Source organism: Rhinolophus sinicus, linkage group LG07 (genome assembly GCF_036562045.2).
Source record: "Rhinolophus sinicus isolate RSC01 linkage group LG07, ASM3656204v1, whole genome shotgun sequence".
Lineage (NCBI taxonomy): Eukaryota > Metazoa > Chordata > Mammalia > Chiroptera > Rhinolophidae > Rhinolophus > Rhinolophus sinicus.
The window spans coordinates 20979366-21002925 of NC_133757.1; the positions used below are offsets into that span (position 1 = coordinate 20979366).

General features: G+C 37.3%; 1 protein-coding gene across 3 annotated transcripts in view; it reads left to right on the top strand.

Moving 5' to 3' along the window:
- Nucleotides 1-23560, top strand: part of COL17A1 (collagen type XVII alpha 1 chain) — an 81762-nt gene that overhangs the window by 12519 nt on the left and 45683 nt on the right. Inside the window, exons 3-4 of one of the 3 annotated variants that reach the window (XM_019725069.2) lie at nt 4316-4408; nt 10993-11233. The gene's annotated coding sequence lies outside the window, so the exon portion shown is untranslated. Of the gene's footprint in view, nt 1-4315; nt 4409-10992; nt 11234-19995; nt 20339-23560 lie in introns of those variants that run through there. The other 2 variants (XM_074339092.1, XM_019725070.2) reach the window with 2 other exon arrangements.

Genomic DNA, 23560 nt, shown 5'->3' on the forward strand with positions numbered 1-23560 from the left:
ATAAAATTAAATATGGCTTTATTTCATGTTGTTCCACTAAAAGCACCATGTCATCCCCATGCTTGTTGCCAGCATTCCATTGTCTGAACCAAGCTTTAGAGTCCTGGTTTTCATGGCATCCTGAAGACATTACTGAATTATCCAGAGTGCCCAACAGTTCATCTCTTAATCCACTTTTACATTAGAGGAGCACGACCTTATAAATACAGAACTAAAAAACAACAACAACGAAGTCTTGGTTGGTGCACACTTCTGTTATTTATGGTATATACTCTGAATAAATGAGTACATCTGTACCTCCTAGAGTTCGTGTATATGAAGATATCCCAAAGAGTGGGAGTAAGAAGAAATGGGAAGTGTAGAGGAAATATGTCCTGCTTTAGCCCATGCTCACACCTGTCATCCTCAAGAAGAGAGAACTGTGCTATTCATAGCTAAGGATTAAACAAGGCAATTGCTCAAACTTTGGGAAACACAAATGATTAAATCTTGAATCATCTCAGAAATCCTCTGAGGTTCAGAGTAACTTGTCTATTGCTTGTTCTTGACAAGTTGGTGAGTCTAGCACATTTCTAGGTGTTGACTGGCATGACTGATTTGTGACGGCTGCCGGAAGCCTATCTAGCCTTGGGCAGCCTTCATCTCATAGTGTGGCTCACCGTTGCTTCTTCCTTGGTTATCCTAGTAAGTCTCCTATGTTTATTCAGAAGCCTGGAAGAAAATAATCTGGAAATCTCATTACCCAGACACAAATAAAATGGCTCAAAGAACATGGCATGAATTTTGGGACCCAAGTCTATTCTTTTCCAGGTAGTCCCATACTGTTGAGGGCCTGGATGAACACTTCTGTTTGAGTCAAGTTTGATTTTTGCAAGTAATACTTCACATTCAAAGACCTATCATAATCATAAATTTAATTATTTGTATTTTTGTTAATTGCTTATCTCAAGTGTTTGCTTTATTGCTGTGAAGTGAATATAACATGCTAACAAAAATTAGGAGTAGCAGTCTCTTTTTCTAAGGCTTCTGTACCCAGATCACAGTTGGATTTCTAAGGAAAGTTTCATGGTTAGCTTTAGTTTAAAAAAAAAAAAAAAGAATTCAGAACCTTCCTGGGAAAATTTCCTAGAAAACTCTTTCTTATTGTAGCTATGTGAGCCCTGATATTGCTAAATATACCACAAACAAATCCTTGAGTCTATAAACTCTTTTTCTACATACTATCAATTTGGAACTTAAGGAATTAGAATCCTAATGTTTTTTACTCCTAAACAAACAAACAAATCAAAATGTAAAATGTATAAAAAGAATGACCAAACTGGGTTCATTACATGAGTACAGGCTGGTTTAGAATTTGATAATCAACTTAATTTATCCTATTAACAGAAAAAAAAAAACACATCATATGACCATCTAAATTGATAGTTGATGAAAGCATTTGATAAAGTTCAATATCAATTTATGCCAAAAATCAAATTAGTAATTAAAATGAACTTCTTACCTAATAGAGAATTTAATTTTTTAAACTCTTATAAAGACAGTGGTGAAATGTTAAAAACTTCCTTTAAAACTGAGAATAACATGGATGCTTGCTATTATCACTTCTAATTATCGTTGTTAATAATATTCTAATTATCGTTGAATGATGATGTAATTCTTACTACAAAGTGTAATAACGCAAAAAAAAAAGAATGTATCAGGATTGGAAATGAAAAAATAAAACTCTATTTGCAGATGATATGATTGAATATACAGAAAATCCAAAAGAATCTACAAATAAATTACTCAAAATAATATGTCAATATAGCAAGATAACTACACGTAAGGTCGATATAGTAAAAGAAAAATCTATTAAACTTCCAATAGAAAATGAAATTTTAAAAGGCATTATTTCCAATAGCATCAAAAACATCAACTATATATGAGACATAAACTTCTATGCAGAAAACTATGAAATGTATAAACTATAAAATTATGGAACATATAAACAATGTGTTTATAAAACATAAAAGCACATAAAATATAAACATTAAAATAAAAGCTGCATGTTTATAAAGCATATAAACTATAAAATATATGCAACTATAAAGCATTATTCCAAGAAATTATAGCTCTAAATAAATGGTGGCATAGACAGGGCTCATGAATTGGAAGATTACGTTTTAAAGGTGTTGATGCCCTAAAATTGATACGTGGATTTCATTCAATTTCAATTAAAAAAAAATTTTTGGCAGGGGTGTGTGTGTGTGTGTGTGTGTGTGTGTATGTGTGTGTGTGTGTGTCTGATTCTGAAGTTTAACTGGAAATGTAAAGGCCCAAGAACAGCCAAGTTGCACTGAAAAAAGAACAAAGAGGAACAACTAGCTCTCTACTGGTTACCTTGATAGCTAGGCAGTGTGGAATTGGAAAAAGGACAGATGAATACCAGTGGAACAGAGTCCAAAAACATACCCATGCAGAGGCAGAGACTTGATTTATAATAAAGATGTCACTACAGAGAAATGGTGGAAAGAATTATCTTTTTAATAAATGGTACTAGATCAATTGGATAGCTATGTGGGAAAAAAATGAAACTTGACCCCTAACTCACACCATCACACGAAAATCAGTTCCAAGAAGATATAGATCCAAATGTGAAAGGTTAAAAAACTGACAATTTAGGAGACTTACAGGAGATAATGTCTTCATGACCTTGGGAAGTGGGTGCCACAGATTGGCAAAGGTATTTGCAATATATAAATAACTGACAAAGGAAATGAATAAGAAAAAGACAAACAATCCTAATCTTGAAATGGTCATGAAACTTGAACAAATACTTCACAAAAGTGTATATCCAAATGGCCAGTAATATATGCCTCATTAGAAATCAGGCAAATTCAAATTAAAGCCACAATGTGATAACTACTACAGATCCTCCAAATTGGTAAAAATGAAAAAGTCTGACCATACCAAGTGTCAGTGTGGATATAGAGCAACTGAAATTCTTACACACTGCTAGTGGGAGTGTGAATTGGTGTAACTCCTGTGGTATATCTGGCATTTGTTACTAAAGTTTAACATGTACATACCTGTTATCCAGAAAGTGCACTCCTAGGTAAAGATCCAGCAGGGATTTTGTGCACTTGTTCAACAAAAGACATGTACAGAATGTTTAGAGCAGCATTTTCCGTAACAGTCAAAGTCTGAAACAATTCAAATGCCATCAATAGACAACATATAAATAACATGTAATATATTCATAAAATGGAAAACTGTACAGAAATAAAAATGAATTACATATAACAATATGGATGAATCTCATAAACATTATATTGAGCAAAAGAAGCCAGACACACAAGATTACATACTTTATGATTGTATTTTATTAATTTCAAAAACAGACAAAATTTACTTATGGTACTAAAAGTTCCTGAGGAGTGGGTTTCTGAGGTGCTGGTGATGTTCTTCTTCTTGCCCCAGATGTTGGTTATGTAGGCATGTTCACTTTTTGATTATTCATTAAGCTGCACAATTGATGATTTGTGTATCTTTCCGTATGTGTATTTTTTAAAGCAATAAAAACTAAAGACAAGCAGCCCATGAATCAAGAACTTTCTCTACATGTCTCAAGGTTTACTCCATTTTTGAATTCAGAAGTTATGAGGCCGTAACAAGCATTTCTACATGTTAGTTACATTGCTGAATTTTAAAAAATCATTTTGTTAATAGACTTTATCTTTTAGGGCACTTTTAGGTTTCCAGAAAAATTGAGCACAGAGTACAAAGAGTTCTCATATACCCCCTCACTTCCTCTCCCCACAAACCACAGTTTCCTTTATTCTTAGCATTTTGCATCATTGATGTGGTACATTTGTTACAATTGGTGAGCCAATATTAATATGTTATTATTAAGTAAAGTGCATAGTTTACATTAGGGTTCATTCTTTGTAATGGTCATTATATGGGTTTTGACAAATATATAATGATATGTATCCACCATCACAATTGAATGGATTTTTAAATTTATTTTTAGTTTAAGTTGGTATTTGGTTTCTTAGCTTCCTACAGTTTCCATAATTATTATTCTTCCCCATTGCTGATAGATTTTGTCTTCTTTACAACCAAAGCTATTTAGCTGAGAGAATGTAAATTTCTTTTTATGCCATTAGCCAACTGTTGAAGTTAAATCACATCAAGTTAAGGATTTGGGGACAATTTTTTGGGCAAAAGAAGTTGCTTCCCAGCCCTAAAATTTCAGGGTGAGCCTACCTTCCTCTTATCTTTGGTGGTTAGATGTGTCAACATTCTGATAAAAGATTTTATTATAATGTTTCAGGGAGGACTTGCCATGGGCCTTTCTGTCTTCGGCCCCGACACTGAAGATGGCTGAGTCACACTGTGAATCAACACCAGACTCAGGACAGGATATGTAAGTTCTTACTCCTGGCACAGTCATCTCAAAAGGCTTAGTATACCTTAATATGTGAATAGCGACCATACTCAATCTGGAGAGATCTGGACACCAGATTTCTTCTCTGCTTCTCCCTCTGCATTCCTCAGGGTAGCATCTCAGAAATGACTAACATCATGACAGGATAGGAAGATAACTGTTCTCACCTGCCTTAGTTCACAAAGAAGAAGCAGGTAGTGTGGTGGCTTCCAGTAAGTACTCAGAACTAACAGGGAAAACCGAATGACTGTATTTTGTGAACTTTGTTGGGTATGTAATTATGAGCACTGGATTAAAGATAAGTCCATTTTTTAGTCATTGAAAAGAACATACTGGGAGTGTTGATTGTATATTGGAAGAAGAGAAAGCAGATATACGCAAATGTGTTCAGAAACAACCAAAAAAAAAAAAACATGTCATAAACACAATCCAAAAACAGAACTAATAATGTCAAAGGCAGCTCAAAGTTGTCATGAGGCAGGATGGGTTTACCAACATGTTAAGTCAGATAATATCAAAATGACCACTAATACAATCTCATTACAATACTAGTTTTACTAAATTCAAACAGTGGGAAGGATTAGGTTGACATCTAATAACCCTAGGCTTAATGAACTTTTTCTTCATGAAAAATATTAAAACAATAATATTGGGGTAATTATTTAGAACTCTAAGGAAATGAAACTATTGTTAAACACTTTAAATCTTTTTGTGTACCTACAATCATCATAATAATTACCTATTCAATGAAATAGTGCCAGTAGCTGTTGAGTTACAACAAAATGGGGTGTTACCTGATTCATTAATTCAGGTTTTCTCCTATATCATGTTCCTTTGCATGAAGATCTTGGGAGGTTTCAAAGTAGCTTGAATTATATTTTCTTCCTCTGTCACCCATTTTTGTTATTATTTAGAGATTTCCATCCACCATATCATAAATCTTCTTTAAAAATAGCAAATATATAGACTTCCTCTTTTTTTCTAAAAACATTCTTACCCAATGATACACCATGATCTATGGGTTCAGGTGTGGCTGGAAAGGTCTCTGAGATACCAACAGGCTTTCCCTTTCTGAGGCCAAGTCTGTCCTCTGACAAACGCCATTAGCTGCTTTCTGAAGTGCAAGGTCCTGAGATGTGTTTAGGTAAATAGTGCTACACAAACATAAACACTGGTAGTGGAATGCAGAATTCATCCATGGGGTCAGTGATTTGTGGAATATCAGGACTTACCAAAAAGTGAGCTGTGTGCTCATTTTATTTGCTGTGTGGTGTATGTCATTTGCTTTATTAAGAATTAATGTGTTTTTCTTCTTGCATGAAAAATTTTCTTGCCTGTGAACTCAAAAATTTTAGGACAAACCCTTGAATTGTTTGGCAGTTGTGCTGAGTCCTAATCTATACTGTTGTCTACTTTTCTTGTGAGCACCATGCTTGAGGGCAACCAGATGAGTTATGTTTCCAATATTCATTTATATTACAAACCTACAGAAGACTCTTACTAGAGTGTGTACCACATAAATAATTTATTTCTATGAGTACTTATACTGTTTTGTTTAAAAGATTGCAAAAAAATATATGCTTCAAGTCTCTAGGCCAGAGGTTTCAGCAGGAAGGGACCTCCTGTTGTTGGTTTTCACACCCTGCCTCATGTGCTGACTGAAGTAGTTAGTTCACAAACTCTTGTCCATTTATATATCAGTAAAATTCTCCATTCTAATAGAAAAGCCTCTCCCAAGCATTCCAGGAATCTGGGGCGCATAGACTGATACTCAGCATGTGAGGATAACTGCCTTAGGAATAACAGGTGCTTTCACTGGTTAAGAAAAAGAAAATCACAAGAGTCCTTTAAGCCTCTTTTTGAAACACGTGTTGAAAAAAAAGTTTATCTGGAAAATGCTATTTTCATAGATCTAAGCACCCTTCAAACTATGAGATACCAGCATGATTTTATCAAGTCCCTTAAAATGATGAAATATTCCTTACACATTTCCCTGTGGGCTATAATGTACCTCCCACAAATAAAATCAAGGTGTGCCTGCATCTTGCCTTTACCTGAAAATGTCTTGAGGTTACAGTTATGACATGTCACCACTCAAAGAGATTAGAACATCTGACTTAAAATAAGCTGGCAACAGAACCCTAAAAGAAAACACACAATAAGTTGCAAGACTTATTACGGGACCAGAAGAGCAAGCAAGATCTTGTCCCTTTATCTCCTTCAGGCAAAATAGGGAATCATTCCCCATGGGAAGAACAAATGAACCTCAACCTCAGATCTTCATTTCAGAGCCTCATCTCAAGAACTGTGTGGTTTAGGAAAGAGGAGTCTAATCACCCTTTTAATTTTTGCCAAATGTTATATAGAAACATGCTCCATAGTGGAAAATAGCCCACCTGCTGATACCTGTGTGTGCAGTAGCGGTAATGGCTGAAAAGATGGAGACATGCCCTTCAGTCCCCTCTCTCATCACATCCATTAAACATTGAGAGTCTAACACAAACTGAAAACTAAGAAAACACCGGAGGGACATGGAGTAAGATGGGAAAGTGTTCTAGCTTTTATTTCAAGGGCTCTAGATACATTTTATACCCCTGATTTGGGGAAAAGCTACCTAAAATATATTTCTCACTCTCCTATCCACTACTGTCCTCTTTTTCTTTTTTGCCTCTATGATTCCCTTCTTTATATTACTATTTTTTCCTCATACTTATTTTCTGTTCTCTTTTTCCTCACTTTTATTATCATTCTACTTTGAATGAATATTTTCTCAGTACTTACAATGAGCCTGATACAGAATAGGTCCCACAGACAAGGTCCCATTAGACACACAGACAAATGCAACACTAGAGGCATGGCCCAGGGGAGGGGAAAGAGGGGGAGAGTAACAAGTCTGGTTTGTAACATGTTGAGTTTGAAGTGTGCCAGCAGGACATCCATGGAGGCAGACAGTAGTGTTGGGAATACTAGTCGAAAGCTTGGGAGAGAGGAAGTTTTATTGAATGCCTGTTATACATAGGCACTGTGTTTGGTGTTGGGAATATGGTGAAAAGATAAAACTCAGCCCATTTTTCCAAGGACTTTAAGAAAACAAACTAGTACATTCCAGTGTTGTAGGTACAAAGATAAAAGAATGGGCAGGTGCTGAGGAGATGCAAAAGACAAGTGATCAGATGTACCCCAGATAGGGGAATAGAGTGAAATCAGCCCCTCAGTTTCAGCAAGCAGATCAGCTGGTGTGATCCCCACAGGCATTAAATTTGGGGTTGGCCTTTGAAGCTCTATTGATACCAATCGTTCCAGCCAGTCTCGCCCATGGGATGTTAGCTTTTCTGATTTGTGTTCTTTCTTTGACTGGATACTGATCTCTCAGTACCAGAAAAGTCTCCATCTCTCTGTAGGAAGGGAAAATCCAGGGCTACCTGGTGGGCAGCTTCCCAAGTTGTTAGAAGAAGCCTGAACTTTTTAACTTTATTGTCATTCTAAACACTATGCTGATTTTGCAAAATAGCCAGCAATCTCCTACATTTCATCTCTTGCATTTCCTGGGCCCTAGACCAAGCCTGAGAGTGTTCCTGGATGAGTGCACAGACTTTAATATAGCTGGCAGTCTGATGGATCGCAAGAACTTCCTGGGAGCACAAGTAAATCATTGCTGTGGAGCTTTTCTGTTGTGTGAGATCTGACACATTTAACTTTCTATTTCAGAAACCTTTCCCAGCTTTTGTGATGAAATCCCCTTTAATTATCAACTTATCAGATCTTAGAACTAATGGAAAGTCCCTCCGACCCTACACTACCCACAACCCCATTTGTTTGACCCACAGAGAAAACTCCAGTCTTTCTTTCATCAGTCACCCATTTGTGTCTGTCACTCCTAACCTAAAATATCTTCATACACTGATTAAATAAGTTGAGGTTTACATAAACAACTTAACTCTCCAGTCTTTTCTCAGATGCCTGAGTTAACCCAGACAAGCCAAAAATGGAAAGAAACCCAAAGGTCATTTTTATCCCTTTAAAGGAAAAGTCATTTTTATCCCTTTAAAGGAAAAATCAGTCCCCTTTTGTGCTTTTCCTGTGCCAAGAACATTGCTCTCTACCCACAAGTTATCACTAAGAAACAGGCAGGCTTGAACATTGGTGTGGGATTCTACATATAGTAAATCAATATGGCTGCCATCAACGTGGATATTTCTCCTCAGTGATGTCTGGGTTTGTTTTTCCAGGTTTTCAATTTAGATTGTTGACTTCTTTCCAGAATTATCTATTAAAATGTTATTTAAATTATGGTAATATGTTATTAATTAATCACTTCTTGAATTTTATTTATGATACCCTTGCAAGATACACAGGATTATTATGAAGTATCTATATTGAAGTTGAAGCTGCTTCTTGTTAGTTTTGGAAATATTGAATCTATTGTTTTTGGCCATTTAAAAATTTAATTAAAGCCCTCTAGCTACAGACCAAAGAGGTGGATAACTTGAGATAATCAGAAATCATAACATTTTCGTTTAAATTTTAGTATCTCATTTCAGGTATACTTCCTGCTATGGTTATTTTATTTAATATAGATGAAATAAGTACAATCTAATAAATATAAGATACATGGCCAAAAAAATTACCATATAAAACATATTTAATTTTATGCCACAATAACTATCCTGGCTTTTTGAGTACACTGTAAGAATGTAGGATGGCTGGGCCTACTTCTTATTTCCAAGAGAAATGAGTGGCTGGTAGAAATCATCAAGAGCAAGCTTATTCTATTTAAGTCCATCATCACTATCATGTTTCATTGAAAATTGCTAAAACTTACACAGGATTTTAGTGGTATAAATTTGGTCTGCAAATTTTTGGTAATTTTTCAAGCTCCTCAGTATTTTAGTTAAGAGACTAGAAAGTATCTTAAACATTTTTCCCAAGTGCCATAGCAAAAATCATCAAGCAAACAAAAAACCTATGTCTTAGTTTTGACTCTGCCATTACCTTCGACAACTTATGTAGTTTATTTGGGTCTCAGTTTTCTCATTTTCATCCTCATTAGGTGATCTCTAAAGACCTCTTTGAGTTTCAAGATTTTATGATACTAATATTAGAACTATGCCCATTTTTACTAAAATTAGTCTTAAAGATTCTAGCAACTTCTGAGGATATGTAATCTCTTCATGGTACATATACTATGTGATCTTCTCATTGAGGAAACTATAGTCCTTATATTTGAGTGAATCACTCTCAACCTGTGTAAATATGAATACTTCTTCTTATGGTCAAAATATTTTTTAGAGTTCCACCTAATGATACATGTACTTTTGGACTGAAAAAATTAGGCAATGCCAGGGGGCTCCTGTGAGTCTAGTAACATTTAAAATGAACTTGTATTTTATGATTCACAACAATACCTACATATATTTGGAGAATACTATTACTGATTATTATGTATCGGTGAGGATGCTTTCAACTCCAATAACTGAAAACATCACCTCAAATTGGCTTAAAAGATAAGTTTGTAATCTCACATATAAGGAATCCAGAGGTAGAGTGGCTCGTGACTGTTTATTCAGGAGCTCAATGTTGTCATTGAGAGGCAAGGATGTTTTCAGTTCTCATCTCTTCACTGAGGTGATTTTGCCCTAGTGACTGTAGTAATTTAGCAGGTACACACCACATCCAGACATAACAATGCATTGAAAAAGAAAAAGCTGCTCTTCATTGTTTCCTTAGAGGCAATTAACCTTTCCCAAAAGTCCCTGGACAGGCTTTCTTCATGTACCATTGGCCAGAAATGGGTCACAATTTCTTCCTAAATCCATCACTAACAAGGGCAATGGATTAAGATGAACAGATTGAGGGAAGAATAGGGAGGCAACCACCATGACTTCTAGAACAAATAATACATTCTCAGTCCACACAGAGTGATATGCACAGAACTGTGGTAATAACTGGACATGTACTACCCACTTCTGGAAATCCTTGTTCAGTTCCTCTCTATAAGACCAAAGTCTATTAATGATTTGTATTTTTCTGTGGGGGAAGAAATAAAATTAGTAGTTTTGAAGTAAATGACTCTAACTTGTATGTGCATCTTTCTTAGAGGACAAATCACAAATATTGCAACAAATAAAACCAAGTAATGATTTCTTACTATTTAATGTTGCTACTGAATAAAAACAGAGATCTTCCCGCTGAACCAGTCTCAAATGAGATCACAGAGATTATGATTGGATATTATTACTGCCAATCATTTCTGCCACAAGAGTGCTAATAAAAGAAGTCAAAATACTTCTGTTTTTTGAAACACCTGATGGCAGGCAAAAACCACTGCACCCAGTGCCAATCATGAAGTGGGTATTCCCAAATAGATAGGTCAAAAGAGAAGAAATATCACTAGCAGAGGGTTGAAATACATATGAGGACAAATTTGAATGATTTTACTAAGTACTGTATTGGGAAGAGAATAAAGGAACAACAGAATAACCTTTGATTGTCTAACTCTCTTGGTGTCCTAATAATCCCACCCTATTGCTTTTTTATTTTTTATTTTATTTTTTTGATTTTAGGATTTCCACATAGGCCTGGGATGTAGAAAGCCGACATGAGCATTGCTCCCACACTAGGAACAATAAAAATCCAGATGAAGTACAAAATCATAAATACCCTTGAATCCATCAGAGAACTGAGGTTGCAGAACAATCAAGCAGCGTAAAATTAATGAAAAATAGGCCTTTTAGGACACAGAATATGAGTACTGGATACCTGTAGCAGAACACAGGAGAAAGACCCCACTCATCTTACAAGGAGGTAAGAAGAATTCAGGTAAAATTTTCCACCCATTTCAAAAGTCTTCTTTCAAAGGTGTATGAAATAATCATGAAGGACTTTTCTAGGATATAAAACAAACTTCAACAAATGTAAAGGAATTGAAACCATACAAGGTATGTTCTCTGACCACAACATAATTAAACTAGAAATTAATAAAAGAAGATATTTGGAAAATTCCCCAAATATTTTAAAATTAAATAGCATAAGCATATGTCAAAAAAGGAAGTTGCAAGGGAAATTAGAAGATATTTTAAATCAAATGAAAATAAAAACACAGCATATCAAAACCTGTAGGATGCAGCTAAAGCAATGCTTAGAAAGAAATTTATAGCAGTAAATGTTATATGAGAAGAGAAGCAAGATCTCAAGTCAATTATTAATACCTAAGCTTCCATCTTAAGGAACAATAAACAAAGTTAGAAGGCTGCAGAAGGGAGGAAATAATAAAGGTAAGAGCAGAAATCAATGAAATTGAGAACATAAAAACAACAGAGACTTCTGGCTTCCACTCCATCCTAACAAGTAAAAACACAAATAGACTGAAAAATCAACAACTTTTCTTGGATCCCTAAGAGAGGGGAGAACACAGGGCAAACCAATGTTCCCAAGATTGGAGGCAAATACAGGGAATCGAGGCTTAATGGAGCACACTCACCAGCAGAAAATGCCACAGAACCAGTGCTGGGGCAGGTAAAACTGAACTATACCAGACAAATTGCTGAGGCTCAGGGGCACAACTCTGAGAATTAAAAAGTCCAGGGGACCCGGTCATAAGTGTCCCCATAATATTGTGAGACTTACCCTCCAGGGGCTTGACCACATTCCTGCAGTAAACCTTGGGGGAAATCCTGTCTTGCTTCTGGAAGGAGGAGGAGAAAAAGAGCCATGTTGCAATACAAGAGAGCATTCTGGTCTTCTTAACAAGGCCTGTCCTTAGGGGAAACTATTTGACTAGAGTCTAACCTGCTGGAGTATTATTATGAGCCTAACTGATCTGTAGGAAGGGAAATACCCAACTCTAACCAACCCTAGCTATCCTGTCCCACCTAAGGGGGGAGAAACATTTGTGAAGTCCACAATCCAGATGTATAGGCTCACTAAAAGACAGACCTAATCATAGGACTGTAGAAGGCTTCCCCTCTGCCCACACCTCACCACCACATTACTAAAGGCCCAATTACAGCAATTCCTTCTAGCCAGGAAATCATGTCCAGCTATCAAGAAAAAATTACAAGGCATACCAAAAGGCAAAAAACACAATTTTAAAAATCAGGCAAGCATCAGAACCAGACATGGCAAAGATATTGGTATTATCAGACTGGAAATTTAAAGCAACCATGATTAATATGCTATGGGCTCTAGTGGGTAAAGTAGACAGCATGCAAGAACAGATGGGCAATGTAGGCAGAGAGAAGAAAATCTAAGAAAGAACCAAAAAGAAATACTAAAGATAACAAACACTGTAACAAAAATGAAGAATTAATGACTTATTAGTAGATTGGACCCAGCTGAGGAAAGAATCTCTGATCTAGAGGATATACCAATATCTCAAACACAGAAAAGGAGACCAATATCTCTTATGAATATAGATGTAAAAACCCTCAAAAAATACTAGCAAATCTAATTCAACAATGTTCAACAAAAAGAATTATACACCATTGCCAAGTGGGATTTATCCCAGCTATGCAAGGTTAGTTCAACATGAAAATCAATTAATGTAATCCATCACATCAATAGGCTAAAAAAGAAAAAGCACATGATCATATCAATAGATGCAGACTCATAGACCAAAGGAACATAATAGAGAGTTCAGAAATGGATCCATTATTATATGAGTAGTTGATTTTTGACAAATTTGCAAAGGCAATTCAATGGAGAAAGGATGATCTTTTCAACAAATGGTCTTGGTACAAGTGGACATCCTCATGTAAAAAAATGGACCTTAGTCCATCCTTCTCACCTTACACAAAAATTAACTCAAAATGATCCATAGACATAAATGCAAATAAAGCTGAAAATAATAAAACTTCTAGAAAAAAATATATGAGAAAATCCTTGTGAACTTGAGTTAAGCAAAGATTTTTTAGACATGGTTTCATTAATGATTTATAATAGAAAAAAAAAAGATAAATTGGACATCCTCTCCCAAAGACTATGTTAAGAAAATTCCCTACCCAAAGGCTGGGATAAAATATTTGGAAAAAACACCTATCTGATAAAGGACTTGTATCCAGATGCATAAAGAATTGTCAAAATTCAATAATAAGAGACAACACAATTTAAAAATGAGCAAAGATTTGAGCAGACACTCCACCAAAGAAGATATATGAATGGCAAACAAACACATGAAAAGATGATCCACTTCATTAGTCACCAGAGAAATGCAAATGAAAACCAAAGTGAAATACCACTTACAGAATGGCTAAACTCAAACATGGACAATACCAAGAGCTGATGAGGATGCGGGACAATGAGAACGCTCATATATCGCTAGTGGGAATGCAAAATGATACAAATATTATTTAAAATAATTTTCCAGTTTCTTACCAGGTTCAATATATACTTGCCTAGGCCAGCATTCCATTCCCAGGTGCTTACCCACGAGAAATGAAAACTTATGTTCATATAAAATCTGTTCATGATGTTTGTAGCAACTTTATTCATAACTGACAAAAATTGGACACAACCCAAATGTCCATTAACATATGAATGTATAAAAATTGTGCATCCAAACAATGGGATATTACTCAATAATAAATAGAGACAAACTGATGATACAAATAATGACATGGATGAATCTCAAATGTTAAGTCAAAGCCAAGCTCAAAATACTATCTACTGTGTGATTCCATTATATGACATTCTGAAAAAATGCAAAACTATAGGGATAGAAAGCAGATTACTAGCTGCCAGGGACTAGAGTTGGGGGTGGACTACAGTGGAGCACAAGGGAATTTGGGGATGTGATGGAACTGGTCTATATCTTGAAAGTGGTGGTGGTTATCTGACTATATGCATTTGTCAAAACACATGGTACACTAAAAAGGGCAACTTTTACTGAATTTAAGTTATCTGACTTATATGTGAGTCTGGCAATGGCTAAAACACCAGGGTCCCCACACCACAATTTGGGAATCACTGCTATAGCAATAAGTCAGGAATTCTTAGATGAGTGTTACCAGTGGAATGTGGAGTCAATGAGTATGTCAGGCAACAAGACCTGATTATCAGCATAAGTCTGTGTACTGGCGATATACCCAGAGGAAACTATTGGTAACCACACACCAGATAATAGGGTGCGGTCTTCATCTTAATGAAGCTAGTCCTTGTGTGGACATGTTTTGTGAGAATCAAGCCTGTCTTCTGAATCATGGCCTGCAGTGCAAGAGAATGCTCAACACCTGACATAGACTTTTCGGATCTTCAGGCTAAAAGACCATTAAAATCCAGTAAGAAACCCATGTGTCATGTGGCTTCCTGCTGTTTTGTTGAATTGTTTTTCCTTGCTCCCCAGTAGGGATCAAGCTTCACACATATTTTAAACAACTGGTCTATTTATATTAAGTAATTCACTTTTGAGAGCACATCTTTTTCTATGAGCAGTATTGAACTTTTCATCTTCTTGATGCTTCTGACATCCTTCTTGTGTCATTTCTGAACAAATAAAAGGCAAACAACTTGGCTTGCCCCAGTTCTTAGAGAGGCTTAACACTGCCAGGGTGGGCAGGTAAACACTGCCAAACATAAGGCTAGAAATGACTTGTCATCCAGACAGAAGGATTTTCATTTCTTCCATGAATGGAATCCAAATGATATTTTTTCCCTGATTATGAAAGGGTAGCAACTGCTAAGACTAACACGTCACATGTTTTTCTTTGGCTCATTGCTATCTTTTGGTAAAACTAATTTATAAAATGTTAAATTATTAGAAACAAGTAACAGATAATTTAGTAGGGCATGTTTTAAAAAAACAGTGGCTTTAAACTAATAAATGTATCACCTACAGATGATATATTCTAATATTATTGTGTTCATGTCTAAATTCTTAAAGACATAAAATAAACCATTTTTTTAAACCTCACGTTCGTAATGTGTTACGTAATGAACACAGGGCAAAATAGGGGCAGGGAAGAGTCCAAACCAAAGGGAATTATTATTTTTTTCAATCCTCCACTGAAATGTAAGCTCTAACAGGTAGACCTTTGAAGAAGGTAACTTGGCAGGGACGAGGACGGAAGTTGCTGTGGTTAGTGGTTGGCTGGGAAAAAATCTCAGCAGCATCCTAGGCCTCTCTCTCACCCTAAAAGCAATCCCCGCATGCTCGTCTCTGCCCAGCCTCACTGATATTGCCTCCCTCATTTCCTTTCCTTTTTCATCCTCACCTTGCTAAACTTCAGGTCCTTATTATCTTTCACCAAAATAATTGCCGTAGTGGTCTGATCAGTCTTACTACCTCGTCTCTTCTTTTCTGGTCCATTCTCTACATTGTCGCCAAATTAATCTTTGTCTAGCCCAGCTCTCATTTCATTTTTCACTTCCCATAACTCCCCCTCACCCACGGAATGACATAGACACTCCTCAGTCTGGCATTTCAGATTCTCCACAACTTGGCTGGCATATTCTACATCTCTGACCTCTCCCCATCTACTCTTTTTTCACAATGTTCACCATCTTCCACCTGAGCCTTACTCTTCCCTGTATCTGTGCCTTTCATGCTGTGCTTGAAATTCTAGCTCTGCCCTGGGCTTCATACTACCACCCATCTTTTAAAGTCCAGCTCAAATGACACTTCTTTCATGAAGCATTGGCTGATGCCCACAGCTGGAAGTGGATTTCCATTGTTCCTAAATCTCTAATGGTTTACATTCTTCCTCATATTGTAGTTATTTGTACATGTGGTAAATACACCTCTATATCTTTCTTTTTTGCATTGTTAATTCCTTGAGGGCAGGTTTTACATCTCATCCTCAATTGTATCTATACACCTACTGTCTTGCTCATGGTAGACCCTCAATAGGTATTTGTTTACTCACTCAACAAATATATATGAGTTTGGAATGGATAAATGAATGAAAAGATCAGAAATTAGAAATGGAAGAAAGGAAACCAGGGTGCTTTGTTTTTATAATAAAGGCAGCAAGGAACATAGTTTGGGAGCAATTCAAGAACCATTATAGACAAGAAAATCTGATGGAGACCTTAAACCTATGTATGAAGGGCAGGAATTGTACTATTTCTCAGCTGCAGCCTTCTAAAAGCCAAATGCTTTATAAACTGTGACATATGCTCTTGTCATAATTGTCGTGACAATTATGTATTATCCAGGAGTACATGCTAACCAAAGAGAAAGTTAGGCAGAAATATTGTCTTCTGGTCTTAGAAATGTAGTAGCAACCTGCAACAAATAATTATCGTATCATTTTATTTTAATATGTAGAAATTCATTTTTTTCAAATCAGTGGATTTACTGTCCAACAAAAGAGCTGAATCAATTATTGTAGATACTGTGTTTCCCCGAAAATAACACCTAACCAGAAAATAAGCCCTAGCATGATTTTTCAGGATGACATCCCCTGAACATGAGACCTAATACATCTTTTGGAGCAAAAATTAATATAAGACCCGCTCTTATTTTCGGAGAAACATGGTAGTGGAGTTATCTCATGAAATATAAAAACATTTTCTCTCGCCTCCTTCTCAGTGAACTTCACTTCTTATTGTCTCTTAGGGATGCAAGACAAATGTATCCCAAAGCTTTCAGGTCCCTGGATGAAAGTATCATAAAAACATATCACTGTCATGTGATGCTGTTTTATGGAAGGAGGGTCACAGAATACGTAGAAATCCATCTATAGGATATATTGCTTTAAACCAAACCAAGAAAAATCTGTGTTCACAAAGATTTATAAGGTTGTGAATAGTCATTTGACAAAAACACTTACCCTACTCACCAAAAACTGGATTTACACATCACATTGCTCAGCAAGTGATGAGTCTGGTCACCGGATGCCAATCTGGGATACACATGAACAGTCATCCTTTCTCCCCAACCTATTTAAAAGTTAGTAGATAATTTTGGGAGAATGACTATTTTCCTTGTTGCCTCGTAAGGAAATTTTCTCTCCGGTCCATCAAAAATTGATTAAATGTGACTCATTAAAACAGCTCCAAATGGAGCAGGGAACAAGAAATACCTTTCCGGTGTCTTAGTCATTGCTATTTCCTAAATCTGACTCCTTGTTCCTTAATTTTAGCAAGAATTGTGTTGCTTCCTGGTTAATTTGAAACATTTAAAAAACAATTCCCTTAGTACCAGGATATGGTAGGAACTTAGCATAAGGATGTTGAATGAATACAAGGTTTCTTTCACTCCGTGTACCATTTTATTATAAATGATTTCCCCAAGCACAATAAACTATGAACCTTGAGTAACTAGACTATAAGCACTGAGATTCTGTTCATTGTCTTCTGCCATGGAGGGCCTAGTATAGGACTCTGTAAACCGTACTCACATGCACATATAAATATGTGGGAGCACACGCAGACTTACTAGCTATTGAGTTAGCTTAGAGGATCCTGGCTGCATTACCTTGGGGTTTATCTATTTTGGGTCTGAGTTTTCCTTTGTCTCTGGAGAATGTCAATGTTATGAGAGGAACCCAAAGGGAAGAAAAAAACAGCCATGCTGACTTCAAAGGTTGGTTAGCATGTTTGGTTTTTAGTAGTTATATAAATTGAGTAATTGATTGGTCTGTGGTTGCCAACTCCTAATACAGAGTTTTATCTAAAACCATCAATAAATTACACCAATATCATAGTGCTGTTGACAGAATATATCTCCACTGTTCAGATGGTTTTACTTCTTATTTAGTGTGTCACTTGCCCTCAGCCTGATCTGTTTTGATATTTCCTATTTCTTTTCAGTTCAAAGCTATGGGCATATTTAAATCTTAATAATACACAAGCAGTGGGAAATGAGGGTTAAACAGTGGAATATAGGCTCTGCACTGTACAGAAGAACACCTCCCAGTTCTCCTCCTGTGTCTTTCTTTCTGACACCAGATATGTGGGGGGTTTCCCACAATTCTCTGTGACACCAAGAGAATTCTCTGTGACACTGTCTAGCTACAATTTAACTCAATTCTGACACTATCTGCGTGGAGATAACATCAGATCCCACAGGTCAAGGATGCTTGAGACTGGCCCCCCACTTCAGAAGCCAATCACAAGTCCCCAGGTTCCCAGGGTCCCCAGGTTCCCCACAACTTCTGTCTGACTTGGCTACAAATTTGAGGTTCCCATCACCCGCTCCCCCTTAGATTTGATTATTCGCTAGAGTGACTCATAGGACTCCCGGAAACACTTACATTTACCAGTTTATGAAAGGATATAATAAAGGATACAGATAAAAGGATACACAGGGTGAGGTCGTGGGTGCAGGAGCTTCTGTCCCCATGGAGTTGGGGTGTGTCACCCTCCTAGTATCTGGATGGAACACATCCACATTCCCCAACCTGGAAGCTTTCCAAATCCCATACTATTGGGATTTTTCAGAGGCTTTATCATATAGGCATCATCAACCATTTAACTCTTTTTTCCAGTCCCGCTCCCCTCGCTGGAGCCACTTATTAGATGTAAGATCTTTATCCTGGTTACTCAACTTCTCTGAATTCCACTTTTCTCAGCTATGAAATGAAGATAATAGCAGCACAACCCTCTTAGAGTTGCTGTAGGGATTAAATAAGATAATGTATATAAAATATTTGGCACATAATCAACCTTAGGAAACATTAATTCCAGTTCTCTTCTTTAATAATCCACTCACAGAGTGCCTATATAGAGTTGTTGCCTAATGCCAACCTAAGAACATTTGCCAGCTACCAAAAAACACCTCCCTACCACGTTCTATGTGGCCTTGAGTGATCTAGCTCTTGTCTATTTCTCCAGCTTCTCTTCCACTGCCACCCTTGCTTTGCTTAGTGCATTCAAACTCACCAGTTCAAACTTCCCAAATTACCTACACCAAGAGCCTTAAGCTAGTCGTTAGGGGTCCTGGAAAGCCAGATGCTCTCCAGGTAGTCATGAGAATTGTCTAGATTAGTGCAAATTGACCCTCTATGGTAGTCTAATTGTCCCATGAAATGCACGTGGACTTACAGGGCCTCTGGGAGTCCACACGTGTATGGAGACTGCGTGGTTGCTGATTCAAGGGGCAAGAAGATCCTTAACTCTCCGCAGCAATATCTTTCTCCATTAAGTGGCTACGTGCCTAAAATCCCATCACTAACATGCCACTCTGTGGAGTCTGCGTTAGTCTATCTGGTTTCCTCATTTAAAAAATGAATCCCAATGCCACAAATTGCTCCACATTTTCAATCATTAACTTCTTTTTCTGATTTAGTTCACCCACTATTTCCCTCCAGGTGGTCTTGACCTGGCTGGGGTCAGAATGGGGTAAACAGGGCGAAGGCATATATAGGAGAAACAGGTCTTGACTATAAATTCTGCCAATGCCACAGTTTTTCTAGGGCTCAGACACCTTGACCCTCACATCCCAAGCTAACCCACAAATCGTGCACATTGGAATATTGACTATTCCCTTGGCAGTAAGGAAAGGGAATATCAAGTTGTGTCAGTTTTGTGGCTATAAAAGGTAAGAAGTAATAAAAGGGAATTTCCTTTACATTGAACTTTTGTTCCTCTTTCCCCATGGGCCCATAAATGGTTAATGCACTTAAAGAGGTAGGAGAAATTTTCTGCCTTCTATAAAGTTTGATTCCTGGAGGCAGATTTTTTTTTTTTTTTAATTCAGCAAGTGTCAGATAATTGGAAGGGTGGAGTAACGCCATAAACCAAGACACACCTTTGTCAGGACTTGTTTGGAAGCAAAGAACTGAGAGATACTAGGGGGAGAGAAGGAGAAGTGAACATTTTTGAAAAATCACTCAGCTTTAACACACCTTGGCTGGGTCTGGATAAAAAAAAAAAAGTGGGAACTGCAAACCTCTAGAAGAAAACATCAGAGGAAGAGAGAGGGGGGATTTATTCAAAGTTGTTTCCCATTCCTTCAAAATCTCAAACTCGGTAAGTAACAGAATGAATTTAACCTTTCTCCCCTCCTTCTCCTGAGACTTTGATTTGAGGTTTGGCATTTAGAACTTAAATGTTGGAGAAAATAAGATGAAGTTATTGAGTTTCAAGTGTTCTGGTTGAAGTGATTAATTGATTATAAATGATTACTTTGGTTTATGCTTTCTGCTTAGGGTAGGTCTTTTAAAGGAGCAACAAGAAAGATTGATCAGTGGGAAAGAGAAGAAAAGGGCCAGTTAAGATTAAACTGGGCTCTAGTGGCCAGATTTTTATTTTTATTTTTTGCATTATTTTCAGTGTTATAAAATATCTTGTGTTCAGTTGTTTTATTTAGAATATGATGAGTTTATAATTTCTTCTCTCTCGATCTCAATTTCTCCTCTCCCTCTCTCTCTTTGCCCCCTCTCTATTTTTCTCTCTCCCCTTGACAGCAGAGAACAGCTCAGAGGTGAAGTTAAAGTGTAGGTGAGCGGGGCCTTTTTAGAAGCAGCTCCTGGGCTGCCCAGGCCTCTGTGCTGGCAGGTTCTGATTAAGCTCAAGGGGCCGGGCGAACATTGTTGTTTATTACACTCTAAAATTACTACTTCCCTAATCTAAAGTAAAGCAAAATATCTGAAATGATATAATTAATCCAGGAATTTCCTGGAGTCGAATTTAGAACAAGAAAAAAAGAAAGAAAATTTTGTCTGTGTGCACACTTTCACTGGCCAAGTTGGGCCCCCCCAAAACCATTTTGGGGTGAAAATTACCAGCTTAGGTGTCTCACAGGACCACATTAACTGCTAACTGACAAATTACTACTTCACTTTTTGAAATGTAGGCAAAGCCTCTGGCATAGCACTTATTTTGAGAAGCAGTTAATCAGTAGCCTTAATAGTTGGATTTGTTATGTCCATAAAATGTAAGTGAGATTTTAAAGAATTTCGTTTGAAAAGCAGAGTTGTTCCTTCTCACCCCTGTATGCTCTCTCTTAGAGCTAAGGCACAGATCTAACTCAGAACTAAACGGAAGCAGGCATCTCGGCCCCCTCAGAGAATCAGAAGGGGTCTGCTTTACTCTCAGCCCTTTCAAAACACCCCTACAAAAATGAGCGGAGTTTACATGGGGAAAATTAAAGCGAACAGTCCTGATTCAAGCTTAGGCAGAAACTTGTTATTTTGATGAAACCAGTCCAACTTAAGAACTAACCATATTCTTAGATGCTGCCTGACCAAAAGAAATCTGTGTGTCCATGATTTTGCTCATTTGTTATTAACAGCGGTAGGATTTAACCAAACATGGCACTAAACAAGTGGCATAATCACAAAGCTGGTGCCCAAGCTCCCTCACCCCCAAGCTATGAAAATGTAGTATGCCAAATGTAGCTAGTAGGCAAACCCATTGCTGGTGTAGAGACAAAACTTCTGCGACAACCTCAGGGCATTGATTGGTTTTCCTGCCTGTCAAACTCCTTGACCCTTCTGTGTTTACCGATTAATAGCTAATGGATGGGTTTTCTCACACTTTTTTTTTTCCCCCAGGAATTTCCTGGAGTTGAATTTAGAACAAGAAAAAAAGAAAGAAAATTTTGTCTGTGTGTACACTTTAACTGGCCAAGTTGGGCCCCCCAAAATCATTTTGGGGTGAAAATTACCAGCTTGGTCATTTTGAAAATTACCATTTTGGTCATTTTGTTGTATTGTTTTAGAATTTAAAGTGTACAGAGGTTGGGGTAAGAGGAGCTGTAAAAATACTTGTGATTCCTTAGCAGAGTATAAGAGCATTTATTCCTAAAATAGAAAACAGAGAGAAAAACACTTAGCTTCTCTGTTTGGGCATCAAAGGATCGGGCATCAAAGACCAAGTGTTTCATGAGTCCTTAGAATAAGGTAAGGTCAACGCCATGGTTTATTATCGCTAACAGTGGGCTGTCCTTGCTTGTGTGTGTGTTACACCACATCATCATTAAAATAGTTTTAGGTGGATGCGACGTCATTTAAATGAAGTGGAAAGAAAAAAAAACACTCATAAAAGTAGAAAAATGATTTTGAATTGTGTTTTCCTGCATCAGAAATTGACACGGATCATTTTTAACATCTTCAACAGAGTATTAACTGAAATAACCATGAGCAGCCCATAGATAGTAATTAACATACTTTTGGAATTGATAACTTGAGTGACTTGCTCATCCTCAGTGCTAGTGAAGTGACCCAAACATCCAAGAAGTTAAAAGTCATGCTACTTGACCATATTCCCATTAAGTAGTGTGTTTGGAGGAGACCGTACTGGAGGAGGAGACCGACTTCCTCCAAACGTTGCGGGGAAGAATAGAATCGGGCTCGTGCTGGGCATGTAATTTCTTTTCCCTTATGTTAGTTATACTTTTCAAACTATTGGCACTTAAAATATTTAAAAAGGAAGTCTTGTGGGAATACTGTAGGTCCCACGGGATGATCTCCGTCTCGGTCTGTGCCTCAACCCCTCACTTTCCACTTGATAACTCACTCATAGAAAGTTTTCTCTTACATTTGGTTTAAGGGAATCCATCTCCCAACACATTCCTGCCACTTCAGGCTATCAGTCTGGAAGAGATCTTTGGCAGAGTCAACAGAGTTCAGTCCCGTATGTTTCAGGCCCAAGAAATCATTCTGTATAGCCAGGGGGTCACAACCATCTGAAGGCTTCATGCAGAGAGAAGGAAGGGGCCACCTTCCTGCACTCACCTAGGGCATGTTCTATCCCAAGGTACCTGCCGGTGAGGAGCCCCCAGCTCCAAAGGCAATTAATCAGAGGCCCTGAAGATGGGCATCTGATTTCTTAGCAAGTTGTCTCTCCGCGCTCTCTGGAAGTTGGGGAACCCTTGGCTTTTTCCTGCAGATGTCAAGGCTCCATCATTAAGAAAAAGATGGAGGGGCCGAGAAATGTCTGTTGTTTTTCTGGTACAAAAAGAACAAGAGAACACATGCCAGTCTCGCTGCTTAGACACTGAGACTCTTACCAAAGGGAGCTGTCATCAGCCTGCCTTGACGGCTGCAGTGGAATAAACACGGCCAATCCCAAATTTATAGCTGCCAGCAGCAACTTTCATTAAAGGATCAAAATAAGCAATAATTTGTGGGAAGTAAAAGTTTCCATGGATTGTTATAAACAGTTCCTTTCAGGATGTTTCATATCAATTCAGGTGCCATCCTAGGTGGCTCTCTACTGGCAGCCAGGTGCATTTGAATGTTTAACCTC